The 16728-nt window shown below is 49.8% G+C and overlaps 1 protein-coding gene across 11 annotated transcripts in view; it reads right to left on the bottom strand.

Moving 5' to 3' along the window:
• The window catches only part of EPS8 (EGFR pathway substrate 8, signaling adaptor), a 1020454-nt gene that overhangs the window by 68508 nt on the left and 935218 nt on the right, over positions 1-16728 (bottom strand). The window lies entirely within an intron of this gene.

Below are 16728 nucleotides of genomic sequence, written 5' to 3'. Positions count from 1 at the left end.
TTTCTTGAAGATGAAATACCTTTATGCTCTTCTTTTATGATAATCAGATTATCTTGTATTCAAAGCTCCTTACCCATATAAGTAATAAAACACTTCCTTCTGGTAGTCTGAAGGGAAAGGGATAAAGGAAAATTATAGGATCCACATACAAAATGTACCAAGAAACCCTTGCGATCATGGTATCTCACTGACATATGTTACATCATTGTCAAATGTAGGCTGCCTTTAAAAGTGTTGATTATGCTTTCATACAATCAATTTTCTATAGAGGTATAAGAGACACCATACCCAATAGAAAAACTACCTATTGCACTGAAAAGTAGTTGTAGGTCAGCTGATTTGTATAGCACAAACCAAACTTCAATGTAACAATGATCTGTACAGATGACTGGGAATACCATGCTTTGGGGAGGAGTGGGGGTCGTGGAGTTCAGGAGAGAAAGGCCAGTTATCGAGATGGACCAATGTGATCCATGCAGGATAGCTAAGCCACCAGCCAGGATATAGGATAAAGGTGGAAGAGTGCCGGGTCACACACTAGTGGCATGGGCAACAAAAGCTTGTGAAATGAGTTGGAGGAGTGCTGAAGTTGAAACAGATTACTTTCCATACCAAGGGTCTGATTGTGAAAGAATGCAAAACAACAGATGCTTTTCTTAAGTGAAGAAGGTATTTTAACAAAGTTCGACAACACTGGCATACGGCAAAAGTCGGCCTTGGGTCTGTTTTTTCCCCATTTTCTGGTATCCAGTACAGGAATGGTGCAGCTACTTATCCTGTGAAGCCCTCTAGAATTTCATCTCAGTTGCCAAGCAAGAAGGCGAGCCACCAGTGAGGGGTTAAGCTAATGGAGTTATAAAAGTCGGACTAATGTGTCATAATGAAGTGTGCTACTGCATGAAGAGCACTCTTTTAGGGTGTCAGATTGGTTACTGGTGTTGCAGTTCGAACATCACTCATGTCATTTAAATGAAACATGACAAACACCTGGGAATTTCGGAAGTTCTATTTTAGCAGAAAAGGCTTCTCTCTGTGGAACAGGGATAATGGATGTCACACAATGTTGGGCATAATGTGTGCAGTATTAAGTCAAGGATGATACCAAGAACAAAGCACACAGATTTGGCGCTGCTGTATGAATTATCCTACATTGTTCGGCAGGTCTCTTAGCGCTTTAGAGAGAGTGGCCAACGACCACTAGCGGTTATATAACAGTGCAACGAAGGGGGTGTTAGACTGTGTCAAAAGCCTCGCTAAACAAGACCGTTTTGAGCTTTTTCCTACAGGGGAGGAGTGCAGGTTCCTTGCGAAAGTGATCAGGCATTTGGTTCCATAGTTGTTAGAGTAGGACAGAGAACGCTCTGCCCCCTTTAGATGCGGTATTGTACCGTGGAAGGGCCAAACGGCAGACCTTGGATGACCGCAGTATACGACCCTAAACATAGTTCTCAAAGCGTTCTTTAATATAGACTGGGGCTTGGCCATAAATTGCTTCATGGGCAATGCAGGGACCCTTAAATTTTGCTCACTGCTTAATAAGGAGCCAGTGCAGCTTGCACAGAAAAGGGGTGGCGTGAGTCCTTCTAGGGAGTCTAGAAATCAGCCCGGCTGCATCCTTCAATACCACCTGCAATTTATTGATCAGTTTCTGGAGGAGGCTGATGTATAAGGCATTACCGTAATCTAGTCTAGAGACAATTGTGGCTGACATTATCATCTGTAGTGAGGCGGTTGAAAGGAAGGGGACAAGTTTCTGCAACTTTCTCATGAGACCTATAAAAGTTCCGACCAGTGTAGTGAAGTGGTTGGCCATGGAAAGCTCGGAGTCGATCTTTATGCCCTGGGTTTTCACGACGGGTACTGGTGTGGGGGTGGCAGCCAGCTCTTGGGGACAGAAAAGGTCACTCCAGGGGTTGTTTTTCGTAGGGATGACAAGGACGTCTGTTTTGTCAGGGTTAATTTTCAGTGAATTGGCTGTCATCCAATTCACTGTGAATCTGAGGATGTTTTGCGCCAGATCATAGGCGGAGTTGTCAATCCGGAGGATGAGTTGAGTATTGTCGGTGTAGTTGAAAACTCGGCAGTCCATGTGGGCTAGAGCAGACACTGTAGGTAAATTCATGTCTATCAGCTCTTCCCGGGTAAGGTGATATTTGGTGGAGTGGGCAATGAGAACAAACCATGTCTTGGCTAGGTCCAGCATTAAATAAGTCTTGTACATCTAGGTTTGAATAACTTCGAGAATGTTCATCAGCCAGGTGATACTGTCGCTTTAATCAATCAGGGATTTATAGAGTGCAGTACTCACCCATAAGGGTCTCAATGCCCTGCAGGGGGGGCAGCTCCAAGGTCATCAGAAGGGCCAGGTCTTGAGGTCCTGTAGGGCTTCATCTGATGCTGAGGGGGAGTTCGTTCCAGGTCTTGGCCGCGATGTAGGAGAAGGATCTGCCACCCGTTCTGGCTCTGTGGATGCGGGGATTTTGGCAAGGGCTAGGTCAGCAAAGCTGAGGTTTCTCTTGGGGGCGTGGAAGGAGATTCTTTCATTGAGGTATTGCGGTCAAGTGTTGTGGAGGGCTTTGTAGGCGCGTGCAAGCAGCCGAAGGTGACTTTTCGACGGGGAGCCAGTGGAGATCTCGGAGGTGCTGAATGATGTGGTTGTGTCGAGGGATGTAGAGGACGAGTCTGGCTGCGGCGTTCTGGACAGTCTAATGTGAAGGAGTGATTTGTTGATTCCGGCGTAGAGAGTGTTTACGTAGTCCAGCCTGCTGGTGATGAGTGTGTGGGTGACGGTCTTCCTAGAGCCGGGGGATCCATTTAAAGGTCTTGTGGGGGGTTTTGAAGCATGTGGAGGACGTTGATTCGTCTTTTCATGGTGAGTGAGGAGTTGAGTATGATTCAGAAGTTGTGGGCGTGGTCCGTGGGGGTGGGAGGGTTTCCGTGGGCAGGGGGCCACCAGGTGTTGTCCCGCCTGGTGGGGGTGGATCCGAGGATGAGGACTTCCATTTCATCCAGTATGCGATGTTCTTAATTTCTTCCTGGAAACTGTGCCTGGTGATGTCGGGTTCCTTGGTGAGGGAGAGGATAAGATGGGTTGTCATTGGCGTAGGATACTATGCTGAGTCCTTGTTTTCTGACGATGGTTGCGAGGGGGGCCATGTAGATGTTGAAGAGCATGGGCCTGAGGGAGGATTCTTGGGCTACTCTGCATCTGATCTCTGTGGGTTCGGAGAGGAAGGGCGTGAGTATTACTGTTTGTGTTCTGCCAGAGAGGAAAGAGAGAATCCAGTCTAAGGCAGTTCCCTGTATGCAGGCGTCGTGGAGTCTCGCGGCTTGGGTGCGATGGGAGACCGTGTCGAAGGCTGCTGAGAGGTCTAGTAGAAGTAGGGCTGTGGTGTGGCCTTGATCGAGGAGGGTGCGGATATCGTCCGTGGGAGCCAAGAGGGCACCCTGCTTGATATGGATCCTACGGAATCCGGATTGAGATGAGTTGAGGATGTTGATTGTTTCTATGACGTGCGTTATCTGGGTGCTGATGATTTTCTCAATTACTTTGGTGGCGAAGGTGAGGAGACAGATGGGCCTGTAGTTTTTGGTCTGTTGGGTCTGCGGAGAGCTTCTTGAGGAGGGGTTTGGCTTCGGCGTGTTTCCAGACATCGGGGAAGGTCCCTGTTTCGAGGGCACAGTTGATTTTCCGTCATAGTTCTGGTGCGATGGCAGCCTTGTGAACGATGTGCGGCGGGCAGGGGATAGTGGGTGCTGCGGAGTGGATGCTCTTACTAGTCTTTGCGGTGTCTTCTGTTATAACGGGGATCCATGTGAGGAGGGTCAGTTGGGTGGCATTGCTGGTGGTGTTGGGTCAGTGCATTGGTCGTCGAAGTTGTCAGTGTTCTGATCTTGTGGTGGAAGAAGGAGCAGAGTTTGTTGCAGATGTCCTGGGAGGGAGGGACGTTGGTGGTTTGGCTGACGGGTCTGGTGAATTCTTGTACGATGGTGAAAAGTTCCTTTGAGTTAGACAGGATTCTGTCCTGAATTAAGTTTCTCTTATTGATCTGATGAGTTGGTGGTGTGCTGTGGTGGCGACCCTGTAGGCGGAGCGTGCTTCCAGAGTTTTGCTGTTGATCCATGGCTTCTCCAGTCATCGGTACGATCTCTTGGACTCTCGGAGGTCCGTGGTGAACCAGGTGTCTTTCATGTTGTGTTGTCTATCAGAGTTCTGGAGGGGGCAAGAGTGTTGGCGCAGTTGGCAGAGGTGAAGTGTTCTTCGGTGATCTTGCTCCAATTTCTGTGTGGGAGGCGTGGCATAGGCTTGTGTGTGGTGGGTTTCAAGGAGAAGTGGACCCAGTGGTGGTCCGAACAGAGGTTCCGTGGTGTGACTGAAGCAAATGTTGTTTTCTCTCGAGAAGATGGGGTTGAGAGTGTCCCGCCCTATGGGCGGGAGTGGGGAAGAGTTGCTTCTGTCCAATGTTGGCGAGGTTCTCTAGGAGGGCGGTGGAGTTGGGTCGCCAATGTTGTCTAGGCAGAAATTCAGGTCTCTAAGAAATACATAGTCTGTGGAGGCGAGGTCGTGAGGTGCGATGTAGTCTGCGATGGTTTTGGTTAAAGGGGAGCAGTGTCCGTGTGGTCTGTAGGCAAGTGTTCTACAGAACGTCATTCTGAAAGTGGATTTATTCCATGGGGGGTGAGGGGTCGTTCAAGATGGAGGTCGTCAGTCGGAGGGAGCTTTTGTGGACGATGATGAGGCCTCCTCCAGGGAGGTTAGGGCGGTCTTTACTCATGATCTTTTATCCATTGGGGATGGCGGTTGCTATGTCGAGAGCTGAGCTGGCATATTATCCAGGTCTCTGTGAGGAAGGTGACCTTGGGCGAGAGGGTGTTGAGGAGGTCCCAAACTTCTACTGAGTTTCTGTGCAGGGAGTGTATGTTGAGGAGGATGCAGCTCTGGGCTTTGGGCGCACTGGCGTCTGGTGGGTTGGCGGAAGCTGTCTGGGTCCGGAGGTGGGTGAAGGTGTCTCAGCAGTGTCAGCAGGAGAACAGGCCTTGGGAGGTGCGACGATTGCAGACATCGCTTGATGGAAGTCTTCAATAAAACTGGATATCATCAGTCTACTGGTGAATTATGATATCTTTGTATGGATGCTGGAGAGGAGGATGGAGGCTTGGGGGCTACATGTCACTGGCATATATTGGGACTTGGGAACCCCAACTGGACTGAGAGGGCTCTATTTTTCATTTATGGCAAACTAGTGCCGGATACTACCATGGAAGCTGGCTTATGATGAAGGCATTTGAATTATGATTTGATGTTTGGTGGTTACGATGGTAGCGGAGAAGTCGAGCAAGATCATAAAGCAAGGGTCTTTATCACCTTTGAATAGAAGAGTACTTTCGATGGCGGAGCTTGCCTGGCGCCAAAATGGCCGCGCTGCGATAGAGCTCCGACGGCCGCCGTCACTATCCAGCTTGAATTTGCTGGTCCAGATGCAGTAAGCCTTCCTGAGTGTGCATAGAGAGTGTAGCGCATGTGACGCTGACTCCGGCGATGATACTCTGCAGCCTGTAGCGGTGGGGGAACCAAAGTTTTGGGAGTCAGCGCTGCCGAGTGCGGAGGCCGCATATGCGGAGGCCGCATATGTCGCCGGCGGTGGCCGCGTACGTTGCCGGCGAGGGCCTGGACATCTGCCAGAGACACTCCATTTCAGACCCTGTGCACAACCACATGCCTACAATCAAAAGCGGTGAGGTGTGCTGGAGGGCTACTGCCTGAGTGTCCATACCCAATTTTCTGTCTTGCTCACTACATGCCGCCCAGCCCCTCGCGCCCTCCTGGTCCTGACTCCTCCGGACTGTCTCCCCTTTGCTGGCTCGGCCGGGCTGGGCTGCCGTAATGAACAATAATAAGACTCAAAACTGGGCCCTCGCAGTATAATATCTTCCTTGCGAGCTGCACATCGCCTCTTGCTCCGGGCGCTCCCTGTGGAGCCTTTATTGCTCTAAGTTACAGTCGCCATTCGGAATTGCGCTTCCCAAAGTTCTCACCCTTCTCGGCCTCCACGGCCTGACGCAGCACCATAAAGAGACACTATATTGGAGAACAACTCAAAATTTGGTGCTTCCTGCATGCCGAGTGCTGCCATCTTCATGGGCTCCTTTTCATCTGATACCGAGGCCACCCTTGTGCGATTTAAGTTCTGCAAAACCGGACCAAGTGATCGGTATTTTGGGTACTCGGCTGCAGTCTGGCCAGGTGGCCGCTGTAAAGACCATGGGCAAGCCAGATTATTATCAACCAAAGATCAACTTTGAACAGCACAAAACTAGATGCACTGAAGACACAGAGGAGTCTACGATGTCGGACTTTGATCGCCCAGCTGATGACACTATTGGGAATATCAAATCGATTATAGCTTTGATGCACAAAGGATTGACCCCGCTCGACGCGAACCTAGATACGTTGGCCTACAGAATGGACAGATTGTCCAAGCACGTGGACAAGCATGCAGAACGCCTGGACATGGCTGGACGGCGCATCACTGAGACAGAGGAGGCCCAAAATGATTCCCAGCAGCAAAGAAAAACATGGAGAAAGCCCTTGCTGCCCTTCAAGACAGAGCTGGGGACTTGAAAGCTAAGTAACGACGGAGCAACCTCCGCATTACAGGCCTGCGGGAAACTACTGCGACAGGAAACATGGAAAATGTGTCGAGAAAATACTCACTACACTGCTGGGTGCTGAAGTTTTTTCATCCAGGTTTGTTGTGGAGCGGGTGCACCTCTAGCTGGGCCCCAGACCTGTTCCTGGCGCTCCTCCACACCCTATAATAGCAAAATTCTTGAATTACAGGTACAGGGACGCTGCACTCCAGAGGGCAAGAGCACTTGTCACGTTGCATTATGAAGGATCCACATTATCACTGTACTCTGACTTCACTTTCAAAGTTCAGGAGGCCGTTTGCACCCGTAAAACGCAAATTGCGTGATCAGAATATCGAGTACACAATGCTTTATCCGGCACGTCTTAGAGAACGCTTTGATGGAAAACAACAGATCTCCTCGGTCCCTCCAGAAGGCACTAAAGTATTGGGGCAAATCTTGTGCGACTAAACAAGTACGGGAGGACGGCTCACACGCAGGTGCAGAGAACGGAGGCTTGGACGATAATGACTGATGAGGGGGAGATAGCATACAGTCCCCAGTGTTGAATATACCTGACTGCGCTTGCTCTACATCTGTCAGTTATATCTTTCAAATCTGTTTCATGGTCGATATTTGGAGGTTGCATGCAAACAACACAGAACTTATTCATGTTTGAGGGTTGAAATCTCATGGGCTCCCCGGGCTCTGCTCACTGCTACGACCACTATTCTGTTTTATGCAACTGGAGCATAGTTATTTATGGACAGGCGGCCTGACGTGGTGATAGACAAATGTGGAATTGCCGGGTAACATCTGCCCCAAGGCGTAATACGCAACCTTTCTTTATGTTCACCAGGAGTACTGGAGGGGTATTTGAGTCATTAAGTATGATGCTTATTATTTTTTTCAACAGGGTGTTGTAAATCAACGGCGATTGGGTTAAGCATTAGCAGAAGACATGCTGTATTTGACCATTATCGTAGCAAATGTACCGACTCCATTTTGTATTTGTAGCGGCCATTTTGTATGCCATATATATCGCCATGTGCTCATCATGTGCTTTGTCCTACTTCCTTGTTAACTGCGCTTGAAGTCTGCGCGGCAACAGGCTATATTTAGCATCCCCCACTTCCAGCATGCCCAGACATGCCCAGTAGGTTCTGCGGCTGTTACTAATTAGTTCCAGATAGGAACGTGTTCACTAGTTTCCGAAGACTGTTAACTCCGCCCACTTATCGATTGTGCCTTCCAATATGTCCTTGTATGGCCATAAAACTGCTCTTGTGTTCTGTACCGCCTTCTTTTGAGCCCCCTTATTGTGTATAAAAGGGGCCATGTGCTTTAGTTCGGTGTGCTACTCTATACAATACTGAAGGGTGTTGTGTGGACTGTAGTACCACCTTTAAAGGTTTAATAAACTTTGTTATTGTATTTTCTAGTTTCATTGCCAACTTCTTCCTCTGGTCTGAGTACTCCGTGCAGAGAATTGCGACCCCCTTGCACTAAGTAGGCCTAGCTGAGGTTTGCTTCCTACAAGGGAGGGATTGTTGCTCGACTTTGCACAGTTGAGGTATGCAAGGCATGGGTGGGGGGAGGGAAGGGGATTATTTTGTTATGTTTTTTGTCATTGGCATGGAATATGGGCACTCAAGTACACAGAATGCAGAGAGGCACCACAGCGCCTTTTATAGCTTTCTTATTCTTTTCTTTTACGGATCCAAACGATGACGATCCGGGGTTCTATCGTTCTTTACTTAAAGATCGTGTTTCCCTTCCGAAATTTTGGGGCGTGATTTTTACTGAATAATGGATACAACGCTCGATCGCTCGAGGGGCCCTATTCACCCCCTTTCAGCCTCGGCGAGGGCAGTGATGGATATCACTTTGCAACTTCAATTGATAGATGTCAGGTGGTCGCGTTCAGGAGAATGTGGGGGGTTTACACATTACTCCGTGCAGCACAATATTCATACCCACATGGATTACTGGTTTATTTCGCAATCCTTACTGCCCAAGGTACAGACCTGTTCTGTCCTGCCCCGTTCGTATTTGGACCATTACCTGGTCACGATTGCGGTTGATGTGTCTAATCCTCCCCCTCCCCTGTTTTTGTGGCGCTTCCCCCCCTATTCGCTGTTAGATTCAGTTTTTCATTCAGAGGTCAGTGGTGCAATCTCGGAATACTTCGAGATCAATGTGGGTTTGGTCAACTCCTTTACCACAGTATGGGAGGCATTCAAGGTCTTCATCAGAGGCATAGCCATTAGTAAACATGCAGGCGTTCTTTGGGCGATTCGGGGTCAGCTCTACTGGATTCTCGTCTGCTGGATCTGGAAGCCCACCTCTTAATCACTAATGACCCTGAGTTGCGGGAGCAGCTTAAGACCACATTGGCTGACTTCCATGCAGAGGCTGACAGCGAGGTCAAACATATGGGCAGATATGCTTTCTCTAGGGCCTACGTAGAGTCTGATCTCCCTGGTTCAGTGCAGGCGGCTGTGGCCCGGCGCCGACATGCTGCTGGAGATATTGTTGAATTAGAGGGAGAGGATGGATCTCTCCTGAACGATCGCAAGGACATTAATGCTCCGTTCCGCTCTTACCACCAAGAACTGTATAGCTCTAAACTTGCCTCTAGCGATGAGGATATTTCTACCTATCTGGAATATATTCAGCTTCCCTGGTTAAAGAATAGGCATCGAGAATTTTTGATGCGCCCTATCGAGGCAGCAGAGGTACGCCTTGCGTTTGGGATCAATGCGGGAGAGCAGCGCTCCACGACTTGATGGCCTTATGGTTGCATTCGACAAGGGCTATAGCGATCTCTCTGTTTTATGAGATGGCTACGGACGGTATTATTCCCCCGTCTATGCATGAGGCATTGATCATTACTATGATAACGCCCAATAAAGACCCCCGTAAATGCCCCATGTATCATCCGCTTTTCATGATCAACATGGGCACAGAGCTGTTTGCGAAGGTCGTGGCCAATCGTTTGTCGCCACTGCTCCCTCAGCTTATAGGCCCTGAGCAGACTGGGTTCATCGTAGGTAGCACGCTATCGCACAATGTCTGCATGGTTTTTGGGGCTCTGCAGCACATTCGCCCGGAGGTAAAGGCCGCCACGTTTTTTTTAGATGCTTTTGACTCCATCGAATGGAAGTTTATGTACGCGGTGTTGCGGCGCATGGGTGTCGGTGAGGTTTTTCTCAAATGAACTCGGTACTCTATGATTCTCCACTGGCTCGAGTGCGCACGGGTGACGCCATCTCTGCCCCATTTCCAATCATGCGGGACACCAGGCAGGGGTTCCCACTATCCCTGTTGACTTTTGCTATTGCTGCGGAGCCTCTGCTGCAGGCATTGCGAGATTATCACAGGCATAGAGGTCTTCGCATTCCTCAGTACAATCTCATTACCTCTGCGTATAAAGGACTATACTCTTTAATATATCAGAGATCCCGAGGCCCATCTGTCGCCTGGGATACGTGAGGTGCTGCGCTTTGGTGGCCTTTCAGACCTTAGGATAAATTGAGATAAACCCATTCTGTTTCCCCTGACTCCTGCCACTACTGTTTCCACTTGATTTCCCGCTACAATGGACCGCTGAACCGGTGCGCTATGTGGGCATTCAGGTGCATTCAGATGCTGACGCGATAATTAAAGACAATTACGGTAAATTTATTGATAAGCTTGGGGATGATATTGATAGAGGGATACGACTCCCACTGTCCCTGGCTGGCAGAGTCTCTTTAATGAAAATTATCGTACTTCCCCGCCTGCTCTTTCTCTTTACTAATATTCCCCAAGCAGTTCCCCAACACCTGTTTTGTGAGCTCCGCTCCCTGATGATTAAATAGCATGGGCTGGTAAGTCGCCTAGGGTTGCCCTACATACTCATGCATCCGTATACCACTGGTGGACTGAAATCCCCGAATTTTGAACTTTAGGCCTTTCATGCGCACAGCTGGGTACATGGGCCCCATTATTTGCCCCATCTTCACATTGAGAAAGTAGCCACGGCCCGCACTCCCTCCCTCGTTTCCTTATACAGATCCCCTTGAGGCACTGCGGTATACTGGATTCAATTAACTCCGTCGTCCATGCGTGGAATGCGTTACTGAGACTGTATGATGGGGCGCAATTGTACTCTCCTCGAATGCAGGTCCGATGGTGCCAATGGTTCGCACTTAGCTCGGAGAAAGGGACCTTGGACTCCCTCAAAAAACTTGGCATACAGAACATGGGTGACCTCTTCAGACAATGGGCGGTTGGGCACATGGGAGGAGTTGGCGGGAGTAGATAGTACACATTCGCCCCTGACCAGATTCCACTTCTTTAGAACTCGACACGCTATGCAGGCGTTGCTGGGGGAAGAATTACAGGAGCATTTGGTCTTCCCTTCATATATGGCTCCGATGAGTGCGCAATTCCCATGTAAGCTGATTCTAAATTATACGCTTCAGCTCTTAACGCAAAGACTTCCTCCATTAACAAGGTTAAGCAAGCATGGCAACTAGATGTAGGTGTCCCCATTACAGATTACATATGGTTCTATTGTTGTGAGAATATTTGCAAGATCTCTATTAATGGTTGTCATCGTCTCGCTCATTTAAAAATTTTAAATACAGTGTATTATTCCCCCTACGTTTATATGGATATGGATTAAGGGGCAATGATAATTGTGAGCGGGTCAATGCACCGCAAGAGGGTTTCTTTCATCAGGCATGGCAGTGCCCGCAGGTACAACTCTATTGGGGATCAATATTCCAGAGGCTTTTCATTTCTCTGTTCACTGTGTCTTGTGTCCCTCTCTTTTCCTTCCATTAATTGACGACATGTTCTGTATTGATTGCCATTGTCATATTTGCTTTTGTTGCTAAACTGCCTGAAAGGTCATGGTCCTCGTGCTACAGTGTGGACTAAAGACAAGGTTGATAATCCAGCATGAGGATATTATACCGGAGTTTCCCAGGGAGCTGGATTCAAATGGCATTCTTAAAGATATGTATAGTAAATCAAAAAGAGACTAGCTAAAGGTGGAGTTAGTTTGACATTAATAATGTTATTGTCATAGTGACTCAGTATCGTTTTGCCAATTGGTGGTGGCACCTGTTGGGTGTCTTTAGAAAGCCCTCACCCACCAACCTAGTTGGTGGCATGCTTCATCATCGGGCCCACCCAGTGACACCTAGCGTGTCCCGGGTGTGCTTCGACGCCTGATTACAGCGGAGCAGGTATGTCACTGTGTGTGCGGTGTAAGGTGTTCAGATGTGTGAGGTTAAAACGGCTTGGCGGACGGTCCCTGGGGTGAGGATACTTTATTAAAAGGGCCTCCGTCAGCGGTTAAAAATAAGGCGGTGGGACGTTAGAGGCGGGTTACGACCTCCTACGTCCTGAGAGTGTCAACATGTTTCAGCCAGTGCCTTATACTAATCTGGCTTTCTTCAGGACAATAAATATGTGTAAGTTAAAAATAGGGGTAGTGTACTGTAGTCTATGTGTCTACACGCCCTAAAGTGTATATAACTGTGAGAGGGGGGATTCCCTTTTCAAGATCACGCTTTTTAGTCTTGCTATTGCTCCATCTTTAAATCCCCTGTTCCCTGCACCACTAGAGCACCACTAGAGCAGAGTGCAAGCAGGATATACTGGTCACCTGCTATCCCAGCGCCTGAGAACAACCATGTGCCTCAAGCGCCACTAAGTTTGTCAACCAATCGCCCCTGTCATCAGTAAGGACCTAGGGACACAGCGAGCTTCACGCTAGCGCTAGTAGGAACAACTGACCATCCACGCATGCGCGAGAATGCATGCCAAGGCGCATGCGCTAACCACTTCTCGGGCGCGCATGCGCTAGAACGCCTGACTAGGCGAAAGCGCGGACCATATCCCGGGCGCACATGCGCCGATCACCTCACGGCCGCGCATGCGCCCGCCCGCACAACACGACGGCGCATGCGCTAAAGAGTTTACACTATACCGCGCACCAGCGCGAAGGGCACACACCTGAGCACAATTACGACCCGCAACGCGAGTCTTTCTACCATTACTCTTCCCTCCAGGTGCCCCCACTTAAATACTTCAAGGCAGTATAAAAAACCGGCAACAGCAGCCATTCACTACCGGTTCTGCGAAGGAGGCACAACAGGTCCCATGCTGGTGCTGACCAGAAATCCTGTGAGTATGCTGATCATCTCTACAATAGGTAAGCGCTACCAGTACTTTCTCCCACAGGTCTCCTAACCCAAGTGGTCCTACCTTTTCTCCCTACCAGGGCCACCCCTTGCCACTTCAATAACCTTGGAGCAATAGCAAGACTAAAAAGCGTAAGACATGGTCCTTGCGCCAAAATTCCTCACTATTCACCAATGCAGTATATATACCGCTGTTTTAATCACTTCACCCTCGAAGTTCTAGTGCGATTCCACAATAATGGTACCACCAGTATCATTACACTTGAGCCGCTCATAGCCTGCACCATACCGCTATTAAGCCGGCTGTCATAACAAATGACCTATACTTTCTAGTGACTCTTTTTCTCCCATGTTTGTCTTGTCCCTGTCTTTCAATGTTAAATGTACAGGTGATCTTGAGAAGGGAATCCCCCCTCTCACAGTTATATACACTTTAGGGCGTGTAGACACATAGACTACAGTACACTATCCCTATTTTTAACTTACACATATTTATTGTCCTGAAGAAAGCCAGATTAGTATAAGGCACTGGCTGAAACATGTTGACACTCTCAGGACGTAGGAGGTCGTAACCCGCCTCTAACGTCCCACCGCCTTATTTTTAACCGCTGACGGAGGCCCTTTTAATAAAGTATCCTCACCCCAGGGACCGTCCGCCAAGCCGTTTTAACCTCACATATCTGAACACCTTACACCGCACACACAGTGACATACCTGCTCCGCTGTAATCAGGCGTCGAAGCACACCCGGGACACGCTAGGTGTCACTGGGTGGGCCCGATGATGAAGCATGCCACCAACTAGGTTGGTGGGTGAGGGCTTTCTAAAGACACCCAACAGGTGCCACCACCAATTGGCAAAACGATACTGAGTCACTATGACAATAACATTATTAATGTCAAACTAACTCCACCTCTAGCTAGTCTCTTTTTGAATTACTATACATATAAACCGGGGATCTGGACTAGCTTTCTGGTCCTCTCTCTCCCTCTTGATTCTCGCAATTCTTAAAGATATCCCTAGGATATGGTATGTGGAGGAGAGTTGTACGTAACCTACAGAGTCAAAGGTATTGAGCTTTCTCTTGAGCCTCAGATTTGCAAAGTAGCCAAAATTTGTTTCGGGAAAATCAAGTAACTGTAGAAAATCCTTCCCTATATTACCCATATACATCACATTTAAGGGTTATGACCTTAACGCACAAGTTACTACTTGTGTAACAATATATCTGTAAGAGACATTAGTTAGTGATAGATTCCTTACCGTAGAATATACCCAGGCGTCAGACTGGATCCGTAAAATTTCGCGTAGCAATACCCCTGCGCGCTGGCAGTCGTCGTCCGCGGCCGTCGTCGGCGTCGTTAGCGCCGGAATGACGTCGTCGGAGTACTTAGACGCCGCCCATGCGCACTGACGTCAGTTCTGATACACAGCTTTTCCGCGCCAGATACGCAGAGCCATGATAGAACCAACACTGGTGCCATGAAACTAGGGCCCTGAAAGGGGATGACCTTAACCCTAGATATCGATTTGCAGAACGGGGAGGATGGGTGGGTCGGTAAGGAATCTATCTCTAACTAATGTCTCTTACAGATATATCGTTACACAAGAAGTAACTTGTGCATCTGAAAGAGACACGTTAGTGATAGATTCCTTACCTTAGAATAGATACCCCAGCAATACCAACCCAGGTGGTGGGTCTGCGAACCAATAATCACACCAGAAAGTCCTGGAGGACAGAACGGCCAAAGAAGCCATACCTCCGGACTTGACTGTCCAGGCAGTAATGTCTTGCAAACGTGTGCAGCGAGGCCCACGTAGCTGACTGGCAAATATCCTGCAAGGGCACTCCTCGGCCCAGGGCAGTGGTAGTGGTAGTCGCCGTGGCCCGAGTAGAATGAGCCCATAGTCCCACAGGGGGTTCCTTCTTTGCCAAGGAGTAACATGCCTGGATACACAAGATGATCCACCGCGAGATGGTCCGCTTGTGCACCGCCTTTTCCTTCTTAGCTCCCACGTAACCAACAAAGAGTTGGTCATCCACCCGGAACTGGCGTGTGCGATCCAGATAGTAAGAGAGCACACGTTTTGGGTCCAGACGGTGGAGCCTCTCTTCCTCTTTCGAGGGATGCGGAGGCGGAAAGAAGGTGGGCAAGGTAATGGACTGCCCGATGTGGAAGGCCGTGACAACCTTGGGCAGGAACGAAGGTCTCGTCGGCAACACAACCTTGTCTGGATGAACAGAGAGGAAAGGAGGTGTAGAAGAAAGAGCCTGGAGCTCACTCACTCTCCTGGCAGAGGTGATGGCAACCAGGAAAGCAGTCTTCAAGGTAAGAAGACGGAGAGGACAGTTATGGAGCGGCTCAAAGGGAGCACACATTAGGTAGGCAAGTACAAGATTCAAGTCCCACTGGGGCATCACAAAAGGAACAGGAGGGAACATGAGGGGACTTGACAAGGAAGGCTGATCAGGTAGCCTTAAGAAGGCGGAAAGGGCAGAAAGGTAGCCCTTGATAGTGCCCAGAGTAGAGCCCTGCTGGGCAAGAGAAAGAAGGAAGAGGAGAACCTCAGAAAGGGGTGCAGAAAGTGGATCCACAGCCTTTGCTGTGCACCATGCCACAAATCTGTTCCACCTGCAGGAGTATACCGACTTTGTGTAGGTGGAGACTGGACAGGTTCGGGTGGAGTACCGTCCCCTGCTGCTGCGACAGAAGGTCCTCCCGAAGAGGCAGACGAATCGGGGGATCGACTACATGCTGAGTAGCTCGGGATACCAGTATCTTCATGCCCAGTCCGGAGCCACAAGGATAACCTGGGCCCGGTTGCGCCTGATCTTCTTGAGCACTCTGGGCAGAAGTGGTATAGGCGGAAAGGCGTACAATAGACCGCAACTGCACTCGCGACGAAAAGCGTCTCCGAGCGAGTGCCGCCTTGGAAACTCCAACGCGCAGAACTGATGACATTGCGCGTTTTCTTCTGTGGCGAATAGATCTAACCAAGGCTCTCCCCACTGCTGAAAGAGGCCTTGCGCCACGTCCGAGTTCAGACGCCATTCGTGATCCATCATGCACAGACGGCTGAGTTCGTCCGCCCTGGCGTTCAGGGAACCTGCCAGGTGTTGAACCACCAGGGTCACGCCCTGATGATCCAGCCATTGCCAGAGGCGCAGAGCCTACTGGCATAGGGTCCACGACCCCAAGCAGCCCTGTTTGTTGCAGTACCACATGGCGGTGGTGTTGGCCGTGAACACCTGCACTACACTCCCCCGGACAGAGGGGAGGAATGCCTTCAGTGCAAGTCGGATCACCCCCAGCTCCAGAAGGTTGATGTGGAGCTGGGACTCCGCCGGAGACCAGAGACCTCTGATCTCCGCCTCTCCCATGTGGCCTCCCCAACCCAGGAGGCACGCGTCCGTCACAACTACGTCCTCCGGGTCGGGTAGGGAGAGGGATCTGCCACTGACCCAATCGCGGTCCGTGAGCCACCACTGCAGCTTTTTTGCAGTGCCCTCCGAGATGAAGACATGGTCGGACAAGTTACCCTGATGCTGGGCCCACTGAAACTTCAGGTCCCACTGCAGAGCCCGCATCCGCCACCGGGCGTGATGCACCAGAAGGATGCAGGAGGCCATCAGCCCCAGAAGCCGCAGCGTCAACCTGACCGAGACCCGGGATAAAGGCGAAAAGTTCGGAATCAGGGCCTGAATATCCCGAACCCGCTGTTTGGGTGGATAAACCCGAAACTGCGCCGAGTCCAGAACCGCTCCGATGAAGAGGAGCTTCTGAGAGGGACACAGGTGTGACTTCGGCATGTTAATGGAGAACCCCAGCAGATGCAGGAGATCGGCCGTAGTCTGGAGGTGGCTGACTACTGTCTGGGGCGAGCACGCCTTAAACAAC

Source organism: Lissotriton vulgaris, chromosome 1_1 (assembly GCF_964263255.1).
Source record: "Lissotriton vulgaris chromosome 1_1, aLisVul1.2, whole genome shotgun sequence".
Classification (NCBI taxonomy): domain Eukaryota; kingdom Metazoa; phylum Chordata; class Amphibia; order Caudata; family Salamandridae; genus Lissotriton; species Lissotriton vulgaris.
The sequence above is the reverse complement of the archived record's forward strand: the minus strand, read 5'-3'. Positions and strand labels throughout refer to the sequence as shown.